This window comes from Papio anubis, chromosome 7 (assembly GCF_008728515.1).
Source record: "Papio anubis isolate 15944 chromosome 7, Panubis1.0, whole genome shotgun sequence".
NCBI lineage: Eukaryota > Metazoa > Chordata > Mammalia > Primates > Cercopithecidae > Papio > Papio anubis.
Genome location: NC_044982.1, coordinates 75,087,582 through 75,112,038, shown reverse-complemented (window position 1 = coordinate 75,112,038; position 24,457 = coordinate 75,087,582). Strand labels below are relative to the sequence as shown.

Here is a 24,457-nt window from a genome sequence, read left to right as displayed (position 1 = left end):
TCAGAGTTTACAGGAGAGGCCAGAAATTCTTGCTCCATTTTCAAAATGAGTCAATCCTTGAATCTGCTGCTTGTGCAATCTGCTACCTAGGACTTCCAAGTTTAGCCATTAGACTCTACCCGCTTTAGAATCTTCCTTTTCCCTCTCCTCTAATTGTTCATGGCTCTTACATCCCAGTTAGAATTCACAGATTCACTCTTAATCCACACTATGGTCTAACATCCTGGTTCTTCTTCATGGTTCCTACATTTGTTTGTCTGTTTGTTTGTGACGGAGTCTCACTCTGCCACCCAGGCTAGAGTGCAGTGGCACCATCTCAGCTCACTGCAACCTCTGCCTCCCGGGTTCAAGTGACTGATTCGCCTGCCTCAGCCTCCTGAGTAGCTGGGATTAAGGTGCGCGCCACCATGCCCAGCTAATTTTTGTATTTTTAGTAGACAGGGTTTCACCATGTTGGTCAGGCTGGTCTCGAATTCCCGACCTCGTGATCTGCTCGCCTTGGCCTCCCAAAGTGCTGGGATTACAGGCGTGAGCCACCATACCCAGCTGGTTCCTACTTTTAATTCACAACATACCTCATAAAATTTAGCTACCTAACCTAAAATTTAGCCAAATTTTTAACCTCTTGGAGCCTTACCTGAGGGCTTTCCTTGGCAGGCACTGCTTCTCACTCCCTGCCAGACATCCAGCTAGCTTCTTTGCAACTACAGCTCCCTGGAATAACTCCATATTATTCTGCCTTCTGACTGCCACTTTCATGTCCTACTCACGGAATACAGTAAACATAACCATCTATTACATCAAATCCCCACAACTGTCTGGGGCAGCACTCCATAAATCAAACTAACTGATATTTCTGCAGCAAAAGATATGCAGATCCATATTCACATAAGATGGGATAATGACTGCAAATACCTTTGCATCAGTTCAGGCCACGTTTTGCTACCAAATGAGTTAAGAAAAAAACTTTTCAGAGCCTTTTAGACTCTAGAATTAGGACTAAGGGATTTTGTACGTGTATATCTGCTTTGCTTTTTTCTGATTTCCTCCCAAAATAGTTTTTTAAGAGTTTTGGTGATTCAATGGGTAACTTCAGTTTTCTGGTAATTTCATTTACATAAAAAAGGTATTATTACTTGTTTTGAGTAAGGTATTATTTTGTGTACAGACACACAAATATGTATATATTCAACACGTAGAAACCTCCAAATGCAACAGAAAAGTATATAAATGCTATTGTATATTTGCCCACTGAGAAGCATTACTTGGGCAATAAAGGACAACTAAGCTACTGAAAAAATACATACATAAAACAACAATTTAGTAAAATTAGCACCATACTATGGTGTGTTTTTTGTTTTTTTTTCCTTTTCTTTTTTCTGAGACAGGATCTCACTCTGTTACCCAGGCTGGAGTGCAGTGGCAGGATCTCAGCTCACTGCAACCTCCACCTCATGGGTTCATGTGATTCTCCCACCTCAGCCTCCTGAATAGCTGGGACTCCAGGTGTGCACCACCATGCCTGGCTAATTTTTGCTTTTGTTTTTTGAGATGGAGTCTCGTTCTGTCGCCCAGGCTGGAGTGCAGTGGTGCGATCTTGGCTCACTGCAACCTCCACCTTTCGAGTTTAAGCAATTATCTGCCTCAGCCTCCCGAGTAGCTGGGATTACACGCATCCACCACCACACCTGGCTAATTTTTTTGTATTTTTATTTTTTTTTTTATTTTTTTTATTTTTTTTTGAGGCGGAGTCTCGCTCTGTCGCCCAGGCTGGAGTGCAGTGGCGCGATCTCGGCTCACTGCAAGCTCCGCCTCCCGGGTTTACGCCATTCTCCTGCCTCAGCCTTCCGAGTAGCTGGGACTACAGGCGCCGCCACTACGCCCGGCTAATTTTTTTTGTATTTTTAGTAGAGACGGGGTTTCACTGTGTTAGCCAGGATGGTCTCGATCTCCTGACCTCGTGATCCGCCCGTCTCGGCCTCCCAAAGTGCTGGGATTACAGGCTTGAGCCACCGCGCCCGGCCTTGTAGAGACGGGGTTTCACCCTGTTGGCCAGGCTGATCTCAAACCCCTGACCTCAAGTGATATGCCCCCCTTGGCCTCCCAAAGTGCCAGGATTACAGGCATGAGCCACCACACCTGGTCGATGGTTTTAAGATTAGCAAAAGTATATGTACAGCTTTAAATATTTAAAATTATCACCTTCTCCAAGTTTTCCTTCATTTTTGTCACATAACCAGCTCTAATCTCTTAGGCAAATAATATAGTGCTTTAATATCGCTATTATGCTTCTTTTCTAGAAATAAATCTTTTGTGTTGTTACTATTCAAAAAAAAAAAAAGGCCAAGCATGATTCAGGATATATACTCCTGTTTCAATCTGTTAGGTATCTGCTTAAAGAGTTCTAACTTTCCATTTGGTTCTCACTGTAAATATGTTTGATTTCTTGTTCAGTTACACTTCCTATAATATTCTGTCTGACTTTATGACCAACTAGGAATCACTAGATTTTAATCACTAGATTCCTGTTTAAAAAACTCTTTTGAGGCGAGATGTGGTGGCTCACACCTGTAATTCCAGCACTTTGGGAGGCCGAGATGAGGGGATTCCTTGAGCCCAGGAGTTCGAGACCAGCCTGGGCAACATAGCAAAACCGCATCTCTACAAAAAAATACAAAATATTAGCTGGGTATGGTGGCATGTGCCTGTTGTCCCAGCTACTCAAGAGGCTGAGGTAGAAGGATCTCTTGAGTCCACTCCAGCGACTCTGTCTCAAAATCAATCAATCAAACAAAAAAAAACTGTTTTGAGTAAAGGTACCTTACTGCTGCTTATGATAAACCCTATGAATGACACAGTAAAAAGAGAGAAGTTCACTAAACGAAAAACATTTCCCATACTAGATCTAAATTAAAACTTAAAATAACAAAGTTGCTAGAGAAATATATAAAAACTCTTCCTCTTCCCTAGGCTTACAAAAGGCTAGAGCTGGCCGGGCGCGGTGGCTCACGCCTGTAATCTCAGCACTTTGGGAGGCTGAGGTGAGCGAATCACGAGGTCAGAAGACGGAGGCCATCCACGCTAACACGGTGAAACCCCATCTCTACTGAAAAAATAATAATAATAATTAGCCGGTTGTGGTGGCGGGTGCCTGTAGTCCCAGCTACTCGGGAGGCTGAGGCAAGAGAATGGCGTGAACCCTGGAGGCGGAGGTTGTAGTGAGCCGAGTTCGTGCCACTGCACTCCAGCCTGGGCGACAGAGTGAGAATCCGTCTCAAAAAAAAAATTAGCTGGGCTTGATGGCACGTGCCTGTAATCCCAGCTACTTGGGAGGCTGAGGCAGGAGAATCGCTTGAACCCCGGAGGCGGAGGTTGCAGTGGGCCGAGATGGCGCCACGGCACTCCTGGGGACGCAGTGAGACTCCGTCTAAAAAAAAAAAAAAAATTTAAAAAATTAAAAAAATTTTTTAAAAAAGTCTACAGTTGCTTAAATTATAAAACTTTATACTAGGTAAATGTAGCAGAAAAACCATGCCCCTCCTCTATCATTACACACTGCAGATCCAGAAGCATTACGAATCTTACAATTAATTACCTGACATTATAATGAAAAACGAAGATCAGTAAGTAAAAGTGAGGCTGGGCGCAGTGGCTCACGATTGTAATCCCAGCACTTTGGGAGGCCAAGGCGGGCGGATCACCCGAGGTCAGGAGTTCGAGACCAGCCTGGCCAACATGGTGAAACCTCGTCTCTTCTAAAAATACAAAAATTAGCCGGGCGTGGTGGCACATGACTGTAACCCCAGCTACTCCAGAGGCTAAGGCAGGAGAATCACTTGCACCCAAGAGGCAGAGCTTGCAAGTGAGCTGAGATCTTGCTACTGCACTCCAGCCTGGGCTAGGGAGCCAGACCCTGTCTCAATAAAAACAAACGAACAAAACAATTAAAACTGAATTTAATCTATTTCTTCTTACAAAAGATTTAGTGATTAAGCACTTAAGAGTTCTAGTTCAGGGGTCCACTAATTTTTTCCTGTAAAGGACCAGACAATACTTTAGGCTTTGGGAGCCATACGGTCTCTATCACAACTACTCAAAAACAACACATGAACAGCCATAACCAAGGAGCACTGTTGTGTTCAATAAAACTTTTATAAAACTGCCAGCACAGTAGATTTGAACCACAGGCTGTAGATTGCTGAGCACTATTTTAATTCAAAAATTTAACACTAGAACTAGACAAGGGATCTAATTAAGTAACACAGGCAAGTCTTTACTAATTTTTTTGGCCCCAGTTAATTGATTTCTCAAATGAGATTTAATAATAGTTTCTCAATGTCTCCTGAAAAAGCAGAAGTGTTATTTATATGAGGACTGTGGTCTCATTAAAGGATTGTTCAAACTCTTCAATTATACTATGGGATAATTAATGAACCACACAAGACTCAATGGAGCTTTTTAAAAAAATGCAGATGTCATTAAACTGCTTAATTCAGAATAAAATTATTTTAGAATTTAAAAAATCCAGAATTTAACCCTTTTGTTATTCATAGTTAAGAAAGATTATTATAAACTGCCTCAACCTTTTTGAAATAAAGCAGGAAGAAAGGTAAGTGCATTGGTTAAAGACAAGTAAAAAAGTAATTTTTTTCTGTAGATAATATATTCATTAGTTTAATGTAGTTAATTTTAATTAATAATTTAAGAATTAAAAAGGTACTTTGGAGTCATGTATTTTCTGTGACTAAAGTCAGATACAATAATGAATAATAATAAAAAAGTGACCTAATCTAACATCCTTAAATAGTGGAGGGAACTTAAGCTAGAATTCAGGTCTCCTGACTTTCAGGTGAGGAGTCTTATTCTCCTATTTTCTAGTTATCTAGGTAAAACAACTGCATTCCAAGGCACAACAAATCCATACTACGGTATTCTCCAACTGTCACTATTCTTAAATCATAAATCCTGCCTGCTTACCAGTTAAAAAAAAAAAAAAGCCAATGGTATTAAAATGTAACACAAATCTCGGCTTTGATACTTTATCTAAGATCACTTTCTCAAAGACATACTTTCTAAAATGTTTGGAAAATGAAACAAAATTCTCCTCTCCCCATCCAACTAATGCTCAATTCTAACCACACTTCTGCTTTCCCTAGAGCTTAACTAATTTCACTGAGAGTATTTTCTCTGGAAGTTCTTAACTGTACTTGTTGGCCCCTTTTATTCTTCCTTAAACTTTTAACGTCTTTCAGGCTGTAAATTCCTTAAGGGCGCCTAGCCCCCAAAAAAGTGCTGCATATTTGTTCAATAATGAATGCACACAAAAACAATGGGTAACTATGACCTTTTACTATTATCTGAGTTGACAGTCAAGAAAATTATCCCAACTTGCCAGAGGTATCCATTACTGTGATAAACAGGCACTATAAAACGCTTTATAAAGTTTCTAAAGACTTTATAATCACTTGAAATAACGCCGCGTTGGCCGAGAGTAGGGTGAAAGAAAATGTTTCCTCACACTAAGCAAATGCTACCCCAGGAAAAGCTTTCTTTCCTGAAGAGAACTGAAACAGAAGGCAAATATCCACACTCTCCACTGCTCCCTTCTGGGAACTCTCCTTGAAGGTTCCTGCAGAAAACGAACGGGCTTCTAAGGAAGCTCGCCTGAAGGCCGAGCCGGGGCTCCAGCTCCAGGCTGACCACTGGCGCAGCGGACACCGCAGGGCGGGGTCCCGGGAGCGGCGAGCTGGCGGGGCGGGCTCCGACCTCCTGACCTTCCCCACACGCCCGGCGACCCCGTCTCCCGCTGGCGGGCAGAGTCCATGCCTACCTGTTGTGCACAGGTGAAGCCAGACTTTCCCGTAGCCCAGGAGGAAGGACGGACGGCGCTGTTCCTCAGCCGACCCCGTGCCCCAGTCAGCCCCTCCTTGGCGGACTCCGGCCCTTAGGGTCAAGACACCTGGACCCTCGACCGGTTCTCCCACCGGCTTCTTTCGCGATCACATCGCTGCCGCGACCACCCTCGGGATCCCCGAGAGCTCAACTCACATTGCGGCCCCGGTCCGTCCTCCCTCCCAGCCAACAGGCAGCCCAGACAGCTCCCTCGCGCCCGGAGGTGTCAACGCTCTCCGGATCCCCGACTGCCTGCCTTTGGGGGGTCCTCCTCAGCTCAGCGCCCGTCCCGGTCCCGCAACGCTACCGCCTGCTCTGCTAACTCTAGCAGAATCTGGAATTGCCGGCGGCGGCGACAGCGAGGCAGTGAAGTGGGCGGGGCGCGCGCGGGGCGTGGCCGGAAAGTTCGCAGCCGCGAGTACGGCGGGAGCTAGCGATTGGGAGCGCGCCCTGCGCCGCGCCGCTGGTCCAAGGCCCCACCAGCTGGCCGCCGAGCCATCGAGCGCCCACTCTGGCAGGCGTGACTGCTTCACCGTCGAAAGAGCGATGGAGACTGCGGCCCAAGTTAGGATTAGGACAGCGGTTTTTCAGTCCGGAGATCCGGCCACAACTATTTTTGTCTGTTTTTATAGCAAGCCAGAGTCTTCGGGTGCAGCTCTGTGACATCCAAAGGGCCTGGAGAAATTCAGGCGGGGCCAGTGCCGTGGGTGTAGATGTTAGGCGTGGAAGAGATCCTAGAGAGCCTTGACTCTGAGGACTGAGGTAAAGTGACTTGCTCAAGGTCACATACTAAGTCAGTGGCAGAACTGAGACTAACAACCTCTTACCTCGAGTCATGTGCGTTTTCCCACTACACCCAGAGTTTTAAATGTCATTTTTCAAGTTTCATTTTGAATCAATCTCCAGCTTACAAAAAGGTTGCAAGTATAGTACAAAGAACTTTTTTTTCCTTGAATTGAGATTAAATTGCTGACACCATACCACATTGTCCCTAAGCACCTTCTACATAATCACAATGTAACCATCAAAATCAAAACATTTACGTAACTCAGCGTTTTACCAATTTTGTCCCAATAATGTTGTTTATGGTAAAAGATTCCGTTCGGAATCAAGCATAGTATTTACTTATGTATCTCCTACTCTTCAAACTGGAACTCTCAGTCTTGTTTTGCCTTTCATATTCTTGACACTTTTGGATTCCCGGCCAGTTATTTTTGTAGAATGGCCTTCACTTTGGGTCTGTCTGATACTTACTCGTGATTACATTCAGCTAGGTATGACAGGACTTCAGAAGTCTTGCTGCTTTCTTCTCATGGCACCCTATCAGGTGGCACGATTTAACTTCTCTCATTACAGATGTTTACTTTAATAAGGTGATGTCTGTTAGGCTTCTCCAGTGTGGTTACTTTTTTTCCCCCCTTTGTAAATTAATAAGTATTTTGTGAGGGAGACTCTGAAACTCTTTCAAGATATTTGTAAATATCTTGTTTCTTACCTTCAATTAATGTATTTATATTAATTAGTATGGATCCAGAGGTTTCTATTTTGTTAAATGACTTATAATCTGTTTCTTTCTCTCTTTTCTCTCTTTTTTTTTTCTTGAGACAGGGCCTCCTTTGTTGCCCAGGCTGGAGTGCAGTGGCTATTCATAGGTCGATAATGCAATAATGGTGTACACTACAGTCTTGAACTTCTGGGCTCATGTGATCCTTCTGCCTCAGCCTCCCAAGTAAGTAGCTAGGACTACAGGCATGCACACCACCACACCCAGCCAATATTCTGTCTCTATCATTATTTATTTTGATGCTCAATTATCCCAAGTTTGGTGGGTAGGGGCCCCATTCATTCTAGCTTCTGTGATGTGTGTGTGTGTGTTCAATTTTTTTTTTTAAGACAAGAAGACAAGGTCTCACATTCATTCTAGCTTCTGTGTTGTGTGTGTGTGTTTATGTGATTATTTATTTATTTATTTATTTATTTATTTATTTTGAGACAAGAAGACAAGGTCTCACTCTGTCACCCAGGCTGGAGTGTAGTAGTCTGATCATGGCTCACTGCAGGCTCAACCTCCTAGGCTCCCAGGTGATTCTCCCACCTCAGCCACTCAAGTAGCAGGGACAATGGACGTGCCACTGTTCCTGGCTAATTTTGTTTGTTTTTGTAGAGAGAGAGTTTCACCATTTTGCCCAGGCTGGTCTTGAACTCCTGGGCCCAAGTGATCCACCCACCGTGGCCTCGCAAAGTGCTGGGATTGCAGGTGTGACCCACTGTACCTGGACTTAAATTTTTTTTTTTTTTTGAGACGGAGTCTTGCTCTCTCACCCAGGCTGGAGTGCAATGGCGTGATCTCAGCTCACTGCAACCTCCGCCTCCCGGGTTCAAGCAATTCTCTTGGCCTCAGCTCCTGAGTAGCTGGGATAACAGGTGTGTGCCACCATGCCTGGCTAATTTTTGTATTTTTAGTAGAGATGGGGTTTCACCATGTTCGTCAGGCTGGTCTCAAACTCCTGATCTCATGATCTGCCCACCTCAGCCACCCAAAATGCTGAGATTACAGGCATGAACTACTGCGCCCGGCCCCGGCCTTAGATTCTATAAACATTTTGTTGTAAAATATTTTTAAAATGCAGAATAATTAAAAGAGCTTTAAATACCATATACACACAATCCAGATTCAAAATTAACAGGCTACCATTCTGTGCCCTTTTGACACATCCCCATCATTCTTTCGGCACTCCCCTAGTCACTAGGGCAATTAGATGTTTCAGACTCATCCTGCTCCAGCCTTGGATGTAATTATTTATTCAGGAGTCCTGATTCCTTATAGTGGCGAATGGTATTTAGCACTAGGTATGCTCACTGCTATTGAGTGTCCATAGACCAGACTGTCTCAGTGGATGCAGTTAGGGAATATTTATACATTCATACACACACAGAGCACATCTTTATTTGTATCCTTACACACATGTTTACAGCTATATTTCTTTAACAATATATATTGAAAAATCATGTGTTCACAGTAAAACCTCCAATCCAGCATCATACAGTTCATTCTAGTTTCTGCCCTTCTACATTTATAACTACTTTCTCCTACAGAGAGAAGCCTGGCTCCCATTATCCTTGAGATATTTACTTATTTGAACAACCCTGCTATGTGTGAGCAATCATCCATAGCTGCCATCTATTCCTTTGGAGGATACTGCCCTTACCCCACTAAGGTTCTGAAAGCCCCAAATTAGCCATCTCAAGCCCCTCTCTCATCTTTCTTTCCTTACCATCACTCCCACACCCTGTGATCATGCCTAGCCCATAAACCCTGCCCACCCTGCTCACACCCAAACATCCCTTGCCAAGCATCCCCCTTACCTCACTTTATATAGATTAGACAGAGAGATGCACACTATATATAATCATATATATTAGTTACATATTCTTATACATACATACAATATATAGATTAGTTACATATCTCATGTATTCATTATATATTAATTTTTATAAAACCCTATATACACACACTATATGTTATATATCATATATATTTGTTGTATATATTACTTACAGTACTAAAACATGTATCATATATAGTGTGTGTATATCATGTATATATATAATGTGTATATATACAGTGTGTATATGTATATGTAAAGAATAATATGCAAGATATATATTGTGTCATGTATACAGGGTATTGTAAAGTACCCTAAAAAAGGAACAAAACTATTATAGGATCCTGAAGGAGAGAGCAATTACTGTGAAGTGCAGTTGGGAGGCTCATGAAGGGTTTAAAGAGATGACATTTAAAATGGGCTTTGAAGTATATATAAGGATGGATGAGTAGAATATATGTTATTAGATATTGAAAAAACTCTGGAAGATAGTTTTAGCAGGCTCAAAGCAGAGAAAGAAATTCATTTTGCCTAAGTACATGGTACAAGAATAACAACATTAGAATTTCAGAATTGGAAGGGATATTATGTATCGTTGAGTCCAACCAATAGTTTCACAAAAGATTCAAAGATGGCTCCAGACTTTAAGCTAAGTGACTAAGAGAATGAAATTAGAAGGTGGAATTTGGAGGGGAAAATGATTAGTTTGATTTTAAACATGTCACATTTGAGGTGACAATAAGGCATCCAAGGGGAAATGAGGGACTATAGCTTAGAAGAGGGGTCAGAGCTAGAGAAGAGGAGTCAGAGATAGAGATGTAGAATCCAAGTTTTTCCACCTGGCACTAACAACTGACAGCACTCTTAAACAAACACCAATGTTATTATCTTAACCAAATGGAAATGTGTCCCACTGTTCAGCTACCATTATACTTTGATTATACTTTAATTTTAAATTGAAATTTTCAGTCACAATAAAGAAGAAGCTGTATTATAGGTAGCAGAAAGAACATAGCTTTGGAATTGGTGACTTGCATTCAAATTCTAATTACACCACTTAGTAGGCATTACCTAGGGAAAATCACTTCATATCTCAGAAGCTCAATTTCCTCACTTGTAAAATGAGAATACTACCTCCTTCCTTGAGGTGTTCTCAGGATTTGAGATATAATATATAACTAGCATGTTATATATTACATACAGAAGGTGCTCATCAGGTATGTGATGAAGGAATGGAGAATTTGATATACTTCCTACTTATTTTATACTTACCACTATAAAGCATTATACTGCATTTTCTAGGCTTTGTATAACAAAACAATTTTCCCACAAATAAATGAAACATTTTTAGAAGTATAACAGTTGGTATTTAATGGTATATGTAAAAATAATGAAGTAAGCCAGTGGTTACCCATTTAACTTGCTGTGTGATATCCTGCTATAATTTATTGTTCAAATATAACCAATTCAATGATTTTAGGTTCCAACTAGCATATGTTTGGGAAACTGAAAATGACAGATTACCTTTAAGATTACTTCTATTTCTGAAATCGTGAAATTCAATGATGGTAGAACAATATTACCCAACAATGGAATTCTAGTGTACCCATGGAACTCTAGCGTCCTCCTCTTGATTGTACCCCTCAAGAGGTTAATAGGAGTTAAGGAGAATGCCTTAAAAAGGCATTCTTGGCCGGGCGCAGTGGCTCATGCCTGTAATCCCAGCACTTTGGGAGGCTGAGGTGGGCGGATCACGAGGTCAGGAAATCGAGATCATCCTGTCTAACACGGAGAAACCCCGTCTATACTAAAAATACAAAAAAAAATGAGCTGGGCGTGGTGGCGGGAGGCTGAGGCAGGAGAATGGTGTGAACCCAGGAGGCAGAGCTTGCAGTGAGCAGAGATCATGCCACTGCACTCCAGCCTGGGCAACACAGCGATACTCTGTTTCAAAAAAAAAAGCATTCTTAAATAAGTCTGAAAAGCACTACATATTAATATATTACAGCCATTTCTTAGAGAGTCATTATGTATATTAGTGGGCTGCATTTGATGCAATGTTTCACAAACTTATTTGGAATATAATATATTTTTTAAAGGAATGCATATTAATAACTTTTAGAATGAATGTTCCTGGGATCAGACTTTGGAAAATGTAGCTTTGGAAGTTTGTTATTAGTCATCACTCCAGTCATGCCAGGTTACTCAATGTTGATGGAACCACTGAGGACACTAGGCTTCACATGTGGCAAGCTCATGTCACAAAATTCATGGGTAGGCACAGCTTCCACTCTGTTGATTTCAATGTGATCTGAAGCCTGAGATGACACTGATACCCTACTCTAACAAAAGATCTGCTGGCCCTTTGTGATACAGCTTTCCACTTTGTAGTCTAGCAAGCATTATTTGTCAATATACTGCTGAGCTTGCTATAATCTGTGACAGCTTTTAGCACTAAATTTCTAATGAGAACTTTTGGCAATGGATAGGATTTCCCCCAGTAGCAAACTACCACTATAAATATTAGTTCAAGAAGTGCTTAAAAACAGAGTAGCAGATCGTGACCTATGATGGCAAGTAAGAGCAGGTCATTTAACCTGGAAAGAAGCTGTTAAACTCAGGGCTGGTGCTTCTAAGCAGGAATACTGAACAAAGGTAGATCTGCAACTATGTATTTGATAACCCTTGACACTAGAAATGACTGCAACTGTGTTCATACCTAACAACGACTCTTAAGGCCCCTCCCAAATCCTCATTCTCTGATCAGATGAAGAAATACAGTGCTTTACGTGTGCATAAGCTTTATGGTTTTGTTCCAAACTTGCTGTAATATTTTATAAGAAAGCCACTTAACCTCTTTGGACTGTGTTTTTCTCCTATGGAAAATGAACATGTTGTATTACGGGGTCTCTTAGGGGTTATCCTCTGATTTTATCTTTTTGTTGTTGCTGTTTATTTATCCTCTGATTTTATGAAAATCATTCTTCTAGTTTTCATAAAAAAGGGAAAGAGACTTCAGGAAGTCAGTGTTAATATGCTGTAAACTGGGGTAGGAGAGAAGACCCTGGAGATCTCCTCTGGCTATTGCTTTAATATAGTTTTCACCTTGAAAGGCAGGAGGGATGTGACCCTGAAAGAGTGAGCAGCAGGACAGGAAGGTTCCAGTGGAGAGGGGGAAGATTAGGCAGCAACACACCTGCAGTGGCCAGGGACAGCAGGTTCTGGATAATGGAATCCGTAGCAGACTTTTAAGAAGTGGGAAGGAGATGTTTGTGGGGAATCAATAAAAGTAGGGCTAAAAGGAATTAAAAGAAAGTCCTTGGTCTGCTCATCCATGTTTCCCTGCCAGAAAGTCCCTGATGAGAACCACAGGAAACACTATCATAAGCCAAATTAATCACAAAGTTAATCTCTCAAGGTGAAGAAGCAAAAGTTAATGACCTTCCAGCTGAGTTCTAAAAATGAGCCAAAACTCGGAGAATGGGATAGGTCAAGCCAGAGCTAGGACTGAGGAGGAGGGCCATGTTAATTAACTATTATACAAACCCTCAACTTCTGCCACAAGCTCTTTAGGAAAGTCAACTGTTTTACATGCTGACAGGTAACTGAAGAAAGTAAGTTAGTGCTTTTATTCAGGGTGCTTCATTCTTTAGGAGTAGCATATAAGGCCCCCCACAGAACTCCTATTCACCAGTTGTATATATATTTGATATGAAAACTAATGATGGATGATCATCCACTTCAAAGTTAAATATTAGAATAGTAATCACACAAGACAACATTAAGACCCAAATAATTTGTAATAAGATTCATAATTTAAGATTATTTGTCAGCCGGGCATGGTGGCTCACGCCTGCAATACCAGCACTTTGGGAGGCCGAGGTGGGTGGATCACAAACTTAGGAGTTCAAGACCAGCCTGGCCAACATGGTGAAACCCTGTGTCTACTAAAAATACAAAAGTTAGCCAGGCGTGGTGGCACACACCTATAGTCCCGGCTACTTGGGAGGCTGAGGCAGGAGAATTGCTTGAACCTGTGAGGCAGAGGTTGCAGTGAGCCGAGATCACACCACTGCACTCCAGCCTGGGTGACAGAGCAAGACTCTGTCTCAAAAAAAAAAGATTATTTGTCTAATTCAAGAAATTGAACTTACCCAGCAAGCTGGTTCAACATAGTTGATAAATAGTATTGTTGTGGAATTATTTTATATATAAGGAAAAACTATATACCTATTATAAAAATACCTATAGAAATTATCATCAGTTACTATGTTTATGTATGTAGATCTATTATTATCTTCTTTGGGACATATGATTCTCGAAGCAAATTCTAATAAAAATTAGTTCATATATCAAACTTCTTGTTTAGCTACAAACTTAAAGGAGAAAACCTTATCTAGATGCAAACATTTAACTGACCAGTATGAACAATAGCTAGAAATTAAATTATCTATGTAATTTGGTTAAGGTAATCAGTGGAACCAGAGTCATAGATCAGGAAGAAAAAGAAAAATGTTAATAATATGGAATAGAATTATATACTCTTGAATTCAATTTGCCAGCCTATAAGCATTCACAGACCAGAGCACAAATCCACTTATAAACCATACTTGCTTATCTTAATAATATTTTATTGACTTACGCATTTTCTCCTGTTGTTTGCTTCCTTTCCCTTATATTGTCTGAGGCCAAAGTCAAGAAAGACATTTTCTTAAATATATGATAAAATATTAAGTTTTTAAAAAGCAAAATATTAAATTCCTTTATGCTAACTGAACTATATTAAAATGTGTATGGTTATGAACAACAATTATAATAAATAAAAATGAAATAATTACATTTGAATCATGAGATTAGGAGCTCTTTTAGCTTTTCAATATTTGTAGTTATTATACTGCCTTTTTTATAAAAAGAAAAAGGGCAAAGCATTTTTTTAAATTTTCTCTTTGTAATTTGCTGATGCAATTTTTCCTCCTTTGGAAAAGTACTTGATACAGAGTAAGTGCTCAATGTAAACTTGTTGAGTAAGTATACAAAATGGCAACTAAAATTGCTGGCAGATTTCCTTTAGGGAGAAGCCAAATGATGGCACTCGCCATGCTGAGGTAAGGATAAAATAAGTCAGGATTTACTCATCTACCTGGCCAGGGGCCTCCAATTGCCTATCTTTGCTTCCTTGAGCTGGAATTAGAGATTTATTAGGAGGGTATCCACATAATTTAGTGTCCATGTCTTAGAGCAAGAAGAGACCTATTAAACATGCTGCTGGGTTCTTAGATATAACACCTAAAACAAGCAACTAAAGAAAAAAATTGATAAATCAGACTTAATCAAAATTCAAAACCTTTGTAATTCAAAGGACATTATCAAAAAAATTAAAAGATAACTCACAAAACAGAATAATTTTCAAATCATTTATTAGATGAGTCTAGTACCTAAAATATAGAGCAGAACTTTTTTTTTTCTTTGTTTTTTGTTTTTTTGAGACAGAGTATTGCTCTGTTGCCCAGGCTGGAGTGCAGTGGCAGGATCTTGGCCCATTACAACCTCTGCCTCTTGGGTTCAAGCGATTCTTCTGCCTCAGCCTCCCAAGTAGCTGGAATTTCAGGCGCCCGCCACCACACCCGGCTAATTTTTGTTTTTGTTTTTGTTTTGTTTTTGAGACGGAGTCCCGCTCTGTTGCCCAGGTTAGAGTGCAGTGGCACGATCTTGGCTCACTGCCAGCTCTACCTCCCGGGTTCATGCCATTCCTCTGCCTCAGCCTCCTGAGTAGCTGGGACTACAGGCGCCCACCACCATGTCCGGCTAATTTTTTGTATTTTTAGTAGAGATGGGGTTTCACCGTATTAGCCAGGATGATCTCGATCTCTTGACCTTGTGATGTGCCCACCTCGGCCTCCCAAAGTGCTGGAATTACAGGCGTGAGCCACCGTGCCCGGCCTAATTTTTGCAGCTGTAGTAGAGAGAGGGTTTCACCATGTTGGCCAGGCTGGTCTAAAACTCCTGACCTCAAGTGATCCATCCTCCTCGGCCTCCCAATGTGCTGGGATTACAGGCGTGAGCCACCACACCCAGCCTGAAAAGACTCTATTTATGTATTTATTTTTTAAGAGATAGGGTCTCATTCTGTCACCCAGGCTGTTGTGTAGTGGTACAATCATAACTCACTACAGCCTCAAACTCCTGGGCTCAAAGGATTCTCCCACCTGAGCCTTCTGAATAGCTAGGACTACAGGTGCATGCCACTACATCTGGCTAAGTTTTTTTTATTTTTGTAGAGATGGGGTCTATGTTGCTTGGGCTGGTCTCGAATTCCTGGCTTCAAGTGATCCTTCTGCCTTGGCCACCCAAAGTGTTGGGACTCTAGGTGTGAGTCACCAAAGAACTCTTATAATCAACAATAAACCCAATTTAAAAATGGGCAGAAGATTTGAATGAATATATCTCCAAAGAATATATGCCAAATGGCCAATAAGCACATGAAAATATGTTCAACTTTGTTAGTCATTAAGGAAACAAATGCATAGCAAAACCACTGTGAGATACCACTTCACACCCACTATGATGGCTATAATTTTTTAAAACTGGAAAATAAATAGGTGTTGGTGAGGAAGTGGAGAAACTGGAACTCTCATATACTACTAGCAAAAGTGTAAAATGATACAGTTGTTTTGGAAAACATTTTCGCAGTTTCCCAAAGAGTTAAACATAGAGTTACTATATGACCTGCCAATTCTACTTCTAGGTATATACTCAAGAGAATTAAAAACATATATCCACACAAAAACTTGACCTTGAATGTTCATAGCAAAATTACTCCAAAAAGTGGAAACTATGCAAATGTCTGCAGGCATACCTCGTTTTATTGCACTTCACCTTATTGTGCTTCACCTTTTTTTTTTACAAATTGAAGGTTGTGGCAACTCTGTGACAAGCAAGTCTAATGGCACCATTTTCCCAATAGCATATGCTCACTTTGTGTCTCTGTGTCACATTTTGGTCATTCTTACAATATTTCAAACATTTCCATTATTATCAGTTATGGTGATCTGTTATCACTAATCTTTGATGTTAGTATCATAATTGTTTTGGAGCATCACAAACTGTGCCCACAGAAGATGGCAAACTCAATAAATGTATGTGTTCTGACTGCTCCGCCAACCAACCATTCCCACATCTCTCTCCCTTTCCTTGTGCTTCACTGTTCCCTGAGACATACAATATTGAAATTAGGCCAATTAATAACCTTGCAATGGGCTGTAAGTGTTCAAGTGAAAGGATGAGTCACATATCTCTCACTTTAAACCGAAAACTAGAAATAAATTAAGTTTAGTGAGGAAGACATATCAAAAGCCAAGACACGCTGAAAGCCAGGCCTTCTAGGCTAAACAGCCAAGTTATGAAATGTAAAGGGAAAGTTCTTGAAGGAAAATAAAAGTGCTATTCCAGTGAATACACAAACTATAAGAAATCCCAGCACTTTGGGGGGCCAAGGTGGGCGGATACCAAGGTCAAGAGATTGAGACCATCCTGGCCAACATGGTGAAACCCCGTCTCTACTAAAAATACAAAAGTTAGCTGTGTGTGGTAGCACGTGCCTGTAGTCCCACCTACCCAGGAGGCTGAGGCAGAAGAATCACTTGAACCCAGGAGGCAGAGATTGCAGTGAGCCGAGATCGCGCCACTGCACTCCAGCCTGGCGACAGAGTGAGACTCCGTCTAAAAAAACAGAAAAAAAAAGCAACAGAGGCTGAGTGCAGTGACTCATGCCTATAATCCTAACACTTTGGGATACGGTAGCAGGCAGATTGCTTGAGCCTAGGAGTTTGAGACCAGACTGGGTAATATGACAAGATCCTGTCTTTACAAAAAAAAAAAAAAAATTAGGTGTGGTGTTGCATGCCTGCAGTCCCAGCTATTTGGGAGGCTGAGGTGGGAGCATCACCACTTCAGCCTGGGAAATCGAGGATACAGTGAGCTATGATCACACCACTGTACTCCTGCCTGGGTGACAAAGTGAGACCCTGTCTCAAAGGAAAGAAAAAAGAAAGCAAAACAATGTTATTGCTGATATGGAAAAAGTTTTAGTGGTCTGGATAAAAGAGCAAACCAGCCACAACATTCCCTTAATCCAAAACAAGGCCCTAATTCTCTCCAATTCCATGAAGTTTGAGAGAGAGAAGAAGCTGCAGAAGAAAAGCAGGAAGATGGCAGAGGTTGGCTTTTGAAGTTTAAGGAAAGAAACCATCACCATAACATGAAAGAGAAAGGTGAAGCAGCAAGCACTGATGTAGAAGCTGCAGCAAGTTCTCCAGAAGACCTAGCTAAGGTTATTGATGAAGGTGGCTGTATGAAACAACAGACTTTCAACGTGGACACAACAGCCTTCTAGTGGAAGAAGATGCCATCTAGGATATTCATAGCTAGAGAGGAGAACTCAATGCCTCACTTTAAAACTTCAGAGGACAGGCTGACTCTCTTGTTAATGGCTAATGTGGCCAGTGACTTTAAGTTAAAGCCAATGCTCATTGACCATTCCAAAACTTCTAGGGCACTTAAGAATGATGCTCAATCTACTCTTCCTGTGCTTTATAAATGGAACAAAACAAAACCTACAAGACAGCATGTCTGTTTACAGCATGGTTTACTGAATATTTTAAGCCCACGGTTGAGATCTACTGCTCAAAATGAAAGATTCCTTTCAAAGTATTACTGCTCATTGACAAAGCATCTCATCACCCAACAGCTCTGATGGAGATGTACAAGGAGATGGATGTTTTCCTACCTGCCAACACAATATCCATTCTGCAGGTCATGGATCAAGGAGTCATTTTGATTTTCAAGTTGTCTTATTTAAGAAATACATATTATAAGACTACAGCCGTCATAGATAGTAATTCCTCTGATGGATCTTGGCAAAGTCAATTGAAAATCTTCTGGAAAGGATTCACTATTCTAGATGCCGTTAAGAACATTTGTGATTCATGGGAGGAGGTTAAAATGTCAATATTAACAGAAGTTTGGAAGAGATTGATTCCAGCTCTCACGGATGACGTGGAGGGACTCAAGACTTCAGTGGAGGAAGTAACTGTACATGTGATGAAAACAGCAAAAGAACAAGAATTAGAGGTGGAACCTAAAGATGGAACTGAGTTGCTGCAATCTCATGATAAACTTGAACAAATACAAATTAAGGAGTTGCTTCTTTTTTTTTTTTTTTTGTTAACAGAGCCTCCCTCCATCGCCCAGGCTGGAGTGCAATGGCACAGTCTTGGCTCACTGCAACCTCAACCTCCCAGGTTCAAGCGATTCTCCTGCCTCAGCCTCCAGAGTAGCTGGGACTACAGGTGCATGCCACCATGCCCAGCTAATTTTTGTATTTTTAGTAGAAACGGGGTTTCACCATGTTGGCCAGGCTGGTCTCAAACTCCTGACCTCATCATCTGCCTGCCTTGGCCTCCCAGAGTACTGGGATTACAGGCGTGAGCCACCATGCCTGGCCAGGAGTTGCTTCTTATGGATGAGCAAAGAAAGTAGTTTCCTGAGATGTTATCTACTCTGTGAAGATGCTGAAAACATTGTTGAAATGACAACAAAGGATCTGGAATATTACATAAACTGATTGATAAAGCAGTGGCAGGGTTTGAGATCATTGATTCCAGTTTTGAAAGAAGTTCTCCTGTGGGTAAAATGCCATCAAACAGCATCACATGTTGCAGAGAAATCTTTCATGAAAGGAAGAATCAATTGATATGGCATACTCCATTTTTGTCTTATTTTAAGAAATTGCCACAGCCACCCCAACCTTCAGCAACTACTACCTTGATCTGTCAGCAGCCACCAACATCAAGGCAACAAGACACTCCACCAGCAAAAGAATTACAACTTGCTGAAGGCTCAGATGATCATTAGCATTTTTAAACAATATTTTTAAATTTAGGTATGTACATTGTTTTTTAGACATAATCTATTGCACACGTAATAGACTACAGTATAGTGTAAACATAACCTTTATATACACTAGGAAACCAAAAATTTATGTGACTCCTTTTATTTTGATGATCTGGAACTGAGTCCACAGTATCTCCAAGGTATGCCTATATTGACTGATGAATAAACAAAATGTGGTATAGCCATACAATGGAATATTGTTCAGTTACAAAAAGGAATAACATTCTGCTACATGCTACAACATAGATGAACCTTGAAAATATTATGCTAGGTGAAAGAAGTCAGACACAGAAAGACAAGTATTATATGATTCCATTTTTATAAAATGTCCAGGATAGTCAAATCAATAGAGACCAAAAGTAAATTAATGGTTGACAGAGGCTGAAGGTAGGGAGGAAATGGAGAGTGACTTTAATGGGTACAGGGTTTCTTTTTAGATAATGAAAATGTTCTGGAATTAGTGGTGATGCATAACCTTGTACAACCTTTTTGCAATATAGTGCAGTAAGACAATATTGTACAATCTTGTTTATATACTAAAAGCCATTAAATTACACACTTTAAAGTGGTGCATTTTATGGCATGGGAAGTGTATATTAAAAATAAGTCAATATTCCCTAGCAAGCTGACTAAAAAATAATAAAAATTAAAAACATATTAATACATAAATAAGCAAGCTGGGACAATAGGATGAACTAAAACTAAATGTATGAATATCCAAGATCCGGCACTTAACATACTTCCAGTTCCTAAAGATAAATAACTAGAGAACGTTGGGGTTGAAGAAGATGCCCAAATATTTTCCCCACAACAAAATGTTTAAACCTGAAATCAGAAACTTTAAAGGAGAGGCTATACTAATGTTACATATAGCTTCCAGATCATCTCAATTTTGCTTCATCTCCCCTAAACAATATGAAGACAAAATTTAGTGGTTTCATTAGATTTGTGTCACAATCTGTATCTTTCTTAAACAACATTTCAGCTGTAATTAGTGTTTTGGTTGTATTAACATCCCTTCTATCTCTCAATTTCTTTACTTTGTCTCTCACAAACAATATTCAGCTGAAAATTAGCATTATAATTCCATTCATATTCCTTCTTTCTCATCTCCCTGAAAATTTTGGTCATTTCTCAATGCCCTGTCTCCTTCATAAGTCCCTCTGGTCACTTTTTTCTTTTCTTTTTCCTGTAATCAGCTTGTTCTTGCTCCTAGTAATTCCACGTTATCTTCTAAAATACCATTCTGTTGTTAATAAACTTTCCTATACTCCTAGCCTTTCCTTAACAATCCTTTGATTGTTAACGAAATCATAATCTGATGTTCCGCTGGTTCTACACTAGGGTTTTCAGGCCCTTACTCTCCTCTACTCCCCCACTGAAATTCACATCCTCTTGAAACATCACTTTCTCCACATTCTTCAGCTCTACCATTTGCTGATCTTCGTACCACACTCTCATGTGATTAAAGACTTGGGCACAGAATTATGGGTATTTCTCTCTGTTCTGAGTCTTATCATCCCAAGTTACCTTTACTGTAAGGTAACCAGTATTTATATTTGTAATATCCAAATGACATAGTCATACAACATATTAGCTTAAATTTATTTATTTGAGAAAGAGTCTCGCTCTTTTGCCCAGGCTGGAGTGTAGAGTGCAGTGGTGTGATCATGGTTCACTGCAGCCTTGATCTCCTGAGCCCAAGTGATCCTCCTGCCTCAGCTTCCCAAGTAGCTGGGACCACAGACACAGGCCACTGCACCCAGTTATTTTCATTTTTTTTAAAGATGGGGTCTTCCTGTGTTGCCCAGGCTGGTCTTGAACTCCTGGGTTCAAGTGACCCTCCCTTCTTGGCCTCCCAAAGTGCTGACATTACAGGCATGAGCCACCATGCCTGGCCAATTTCTTAAAAGCACTAGTCTTCTTGAATTCACTTCATCTAGTCTGACTTTTATCCTTCCTTGCCAGTTTGGATTTATGAAATCAGTTGTTTCAGCTATATTCTTACTAGCACTCACAATGCCTTCCACTCCATGACCTTAATACGTTGCATCTCTTCTGCCAATCTCTGAATGTGGATCAACCCAACCATCTGCTTTTTCCAATCTGCTCTTGGACTACCAAGAAAATTGTATAACCATTTTTTCTACTTTATAGCATTAATTATGATTTAACCACAGCTAGTTGGTTTGATTACCCATTTCCTATAGTAGCTATGTCAAATATTCACTACTGTCCTCAAGCCACTACTTCATACCATCATCCTCTCTCCAAGATAATCAAGTCCTATGTTTTACAGAAAAAGTAGATGGCACAATGTCTGAACTCCATCAGAGCTGTCACCCTAAACTCAGCCATCTTTCCTCCTACCTGAGAGGATACTCACAGTTTTCCAATAACATCCCTCTATTTTTGCTTTTGATATGAGATTTTGCTCCATAAGTTATTACATCTCTTCTTTCTTCAATTTCACTATCTACTTCCTCTTGCTCTAAAAAATGCTAACATTTTTTACATCTTTAAAAAAATCCCCTTAATACTGCTGTCCTACAAAACTACTGTCTTCCATTTCCTTCCCTTCATCTCTAACTTCCTGGAAGAATTTTCTACACTTTACTATTTTTATATAAAAGTCCCATTCATTTCTCAAGATATTTGGCTTACATAATTCCAAGGGACCTGCACTGAATAATGTTCATAGTGACTTCCTAATTGTAAATCCTATTCTTTTTTAAATAGTACTTTCTTACTCTAGTGGATTGTTCTAGGATTGGACATTGTTCACCACAAACCACTTGGATAGAAATTCTCCCTTCTCTGGATTCTCTTCTAGTTTTGTTTTGTTTTTACATCATTCTCTTTTACTTTTTCTCCTACCTCTTTTTCCACCCCTTTTCAGCCTCTCAATACTATCTTTTTTGTTGTTGTTTGTTTTTATGTTTAAATTTTTTTTGTAGAGACAGGGTCTTGCTATGTTATCCAGGCTGGTCTCAAACTCCTGGCCTCAAGTGATCTTCCTGCCTCAGCCTCCCAAAGTGCTGGAATTACAGGCATGAACCACCATACCTGGTTGATGTTATCTCTTAATCTACCTCTTCGTTAAATATTTAGTTTCTTATTGTTTCTTAATTGTTATGTTTTCTACACACTCTGTCTGTTTGGTGGCTTTTTTTTTTTTAAGTGTACAGTTCAGTAGTGGTAAGTATATTGACATTGTGAAACAGATCTCCAGAACTTTTCATCTTGCAAAACTGAAAACTCTATACCCCTTAAACAACAACAACAACAACCCATTTTCCCCTCCCTCCAAGCCCTGGTAACCATCATTCTACTTTCTATTTCTATAAATTTGACTACTTTAGATATCTCCTATAAGTAAAATTATACAGTGTTTGTCTTTTGTGACTGGCTTATTTCACTTAGCATAATGTCCTCTAGGCTCATCCATGTTGTAATATGCAACAGGGTTTCCTTTTCAAGTCTGAATAATATTCCATTGTATGTATATAACACATTTTGTTTATCCATTCACCCTTTGATGGGCACTTGTGTTGCTTCTACCTCTTAGCTATTGTGAATAGTGCTGCAATGAACATGGGTATGCAAATATCTGAGACCCTGCTTTCAGTTCTTTTGCTTATATACCCAGAAGTGAAATTGCTGGATCATATAGTAGTTCTATTAGTATTTTGAGGAAGCACCATAGTTAATTGTGGTGACTTTAACTACCATATGTGCAGCTAACTCCCAAATCTATATACCTTGCCTTAATCTTTGTCTCCTGAAATATACTTACCCAAAAGGAGGGAAATATGTTTTATCTTTGTATCTCTTGTTTTCCAGTACTTGGTATACAAGTAGACTCTAAATAAATTCTTGTTGAAGAAACTATGCCTTTTTAATTCTGAGTGTGAAATTCAAATTGAAATTTTTTTTCCATTGATTATTGTGTAATTCAGGATGAATCACTGTTGTAAGCTTCTTAATGATGGTCACTGCGCAATATACTTAATGCCTGCCCAATATACTTATCTGTTGTTTGGTTATAACGCCTACCAGTGCTTTACACATACAATGTAGCAAGTATCTCATTAAATCTGGTAATAATTGGCCGGGCGTGGTGGCTCAAGCCTGTAATCCCAGCACTTTGGGAGGCCGAGATGGGCGGATCACAAGGTCAGGAGATCGAGACCATCCTGGCTAACACGGTGAAACCCCGTCTCTACTAAAAAATACAAAAAACTAGCCAGGCGAGGTGGCAGGCGCCTGTAGTCCCAGCTACTCGGGAGGCTGAGGCAGGAGAATGGCATAAACCCAGGAGGCGGAGCTTGCAGTGAGCTGAGATCCGGCCACTGCACCCCAGCCCGGGCGACAGAGCGAGACTCTGTCTCAAAAAAAAAAAAAAAAAAAAAAAATTCTGGTAATAATTGCAAATATTTATCAAACTGAGTAGCAGTGGTTCAGTATTGAAATGCTTGCAAAATTTCTCTTTCCTGTTTCTAAATTAAAATATAAGGGGAAAATGTGGGAATTAATATGGTATCATGATAATCCTATACGTATTTTAGGATAAACACAAATCTGTGGGCCATATAATGATGAACACTTTCTGGTCATATGACTTCAGTAAAATAGAACATGCCGATAAAATTTTCAGAAAAGTCTAGCAAATAGCAAATTTATATCACCACTGGGGGGAAAGGGATTTAAAAAAAAAATCTTGTTGAAGCATATGGGCACTCAATATTATTTATGAGATGATAGCAAGGGTACTGAGTAACATTTTCAACAATATTCTGAAAACATCTTGAAACAAAAATTCAGCCCAGATTTATAGAGGGAAAAAAGTGATCTAACACCAAGGTGATTGAGGACACAAAATTTAATCATTGGTTAAAGATTATCAGGTCTCTCTCTTTCACTATTGAACAGAGATTTAATACTTGCAGTAACTTCTGCCAACTCAGAACCCTGAGAAAATAAGTCACTTTCTTTACGGAAATAAGAAGGAAAAAAAAAAAGGATATTACCAACAATGGAAGAGGAATGCAGAGTGGCAACAGCTCCAAGTGGACCTGGCAGACGATGAACACTAGAATCACCAAGGAAACATGGAGCTATGAAATGGCAAAAGGCTGTGTGAAAACCCTGAAGCTTTTTGGTTCAGCCTTTAAAAACCAAATGAAAACTCAAGAGATACAAGAATGTGGTTATTTTGATGAACA

At 40.2% G+C, this 24,457-nt stretch overlaps 1 protein-coding gene and 1 long non-coding RNA gene across 7 annotated transcripts in view; one reads left to right on the top strand and one right to left on the bottom strand.

Annotated features, from left to right (window-relative positions):
• HEATR5A (HEAT repeat containing 5A) overlaps positions 1–6,266 on the bottom strand; it is a 125,458-nt gene extending 119,192 nt beyond the window's left edge. For 3 of the 6 annotated variants that reach the window (XM_031668192.1, XM_031668197.1, XM_031668195.1), the window contains exon 1: positions 6,049–6,266. The gene's annotated coding sequence lies outside the window, so the exon portion shown is untranslated. Of the gene's footprint in view, positions 1–5,830 lie in introns of all 6 variants that reach the window. The other 3 variants (XM_031668198.1, XM_031668196.1, XM_031668193.1) reach the window with 2 other exon arrangements.
• A 181-nt stretch (positions 6,267–6,447) lies between these two features.
• LOC103886177 overlaps positions 6,448–24,457 on the top strand; it is a 24,250-nt gene continuing 6,240 nt past the window's right edge. Inside the window, exons 1-2 of the long non-coding RNA XR_001904707.3 lie at positions 6,448–6,654; positions 7,501–7,621. This is a non-coding gene — a long non-coding RNA (uncharacterized LOC103886177). The remainder of the gene's footprint in view (positions 6,655–7,500; positions 7,622–24,457) is intronic.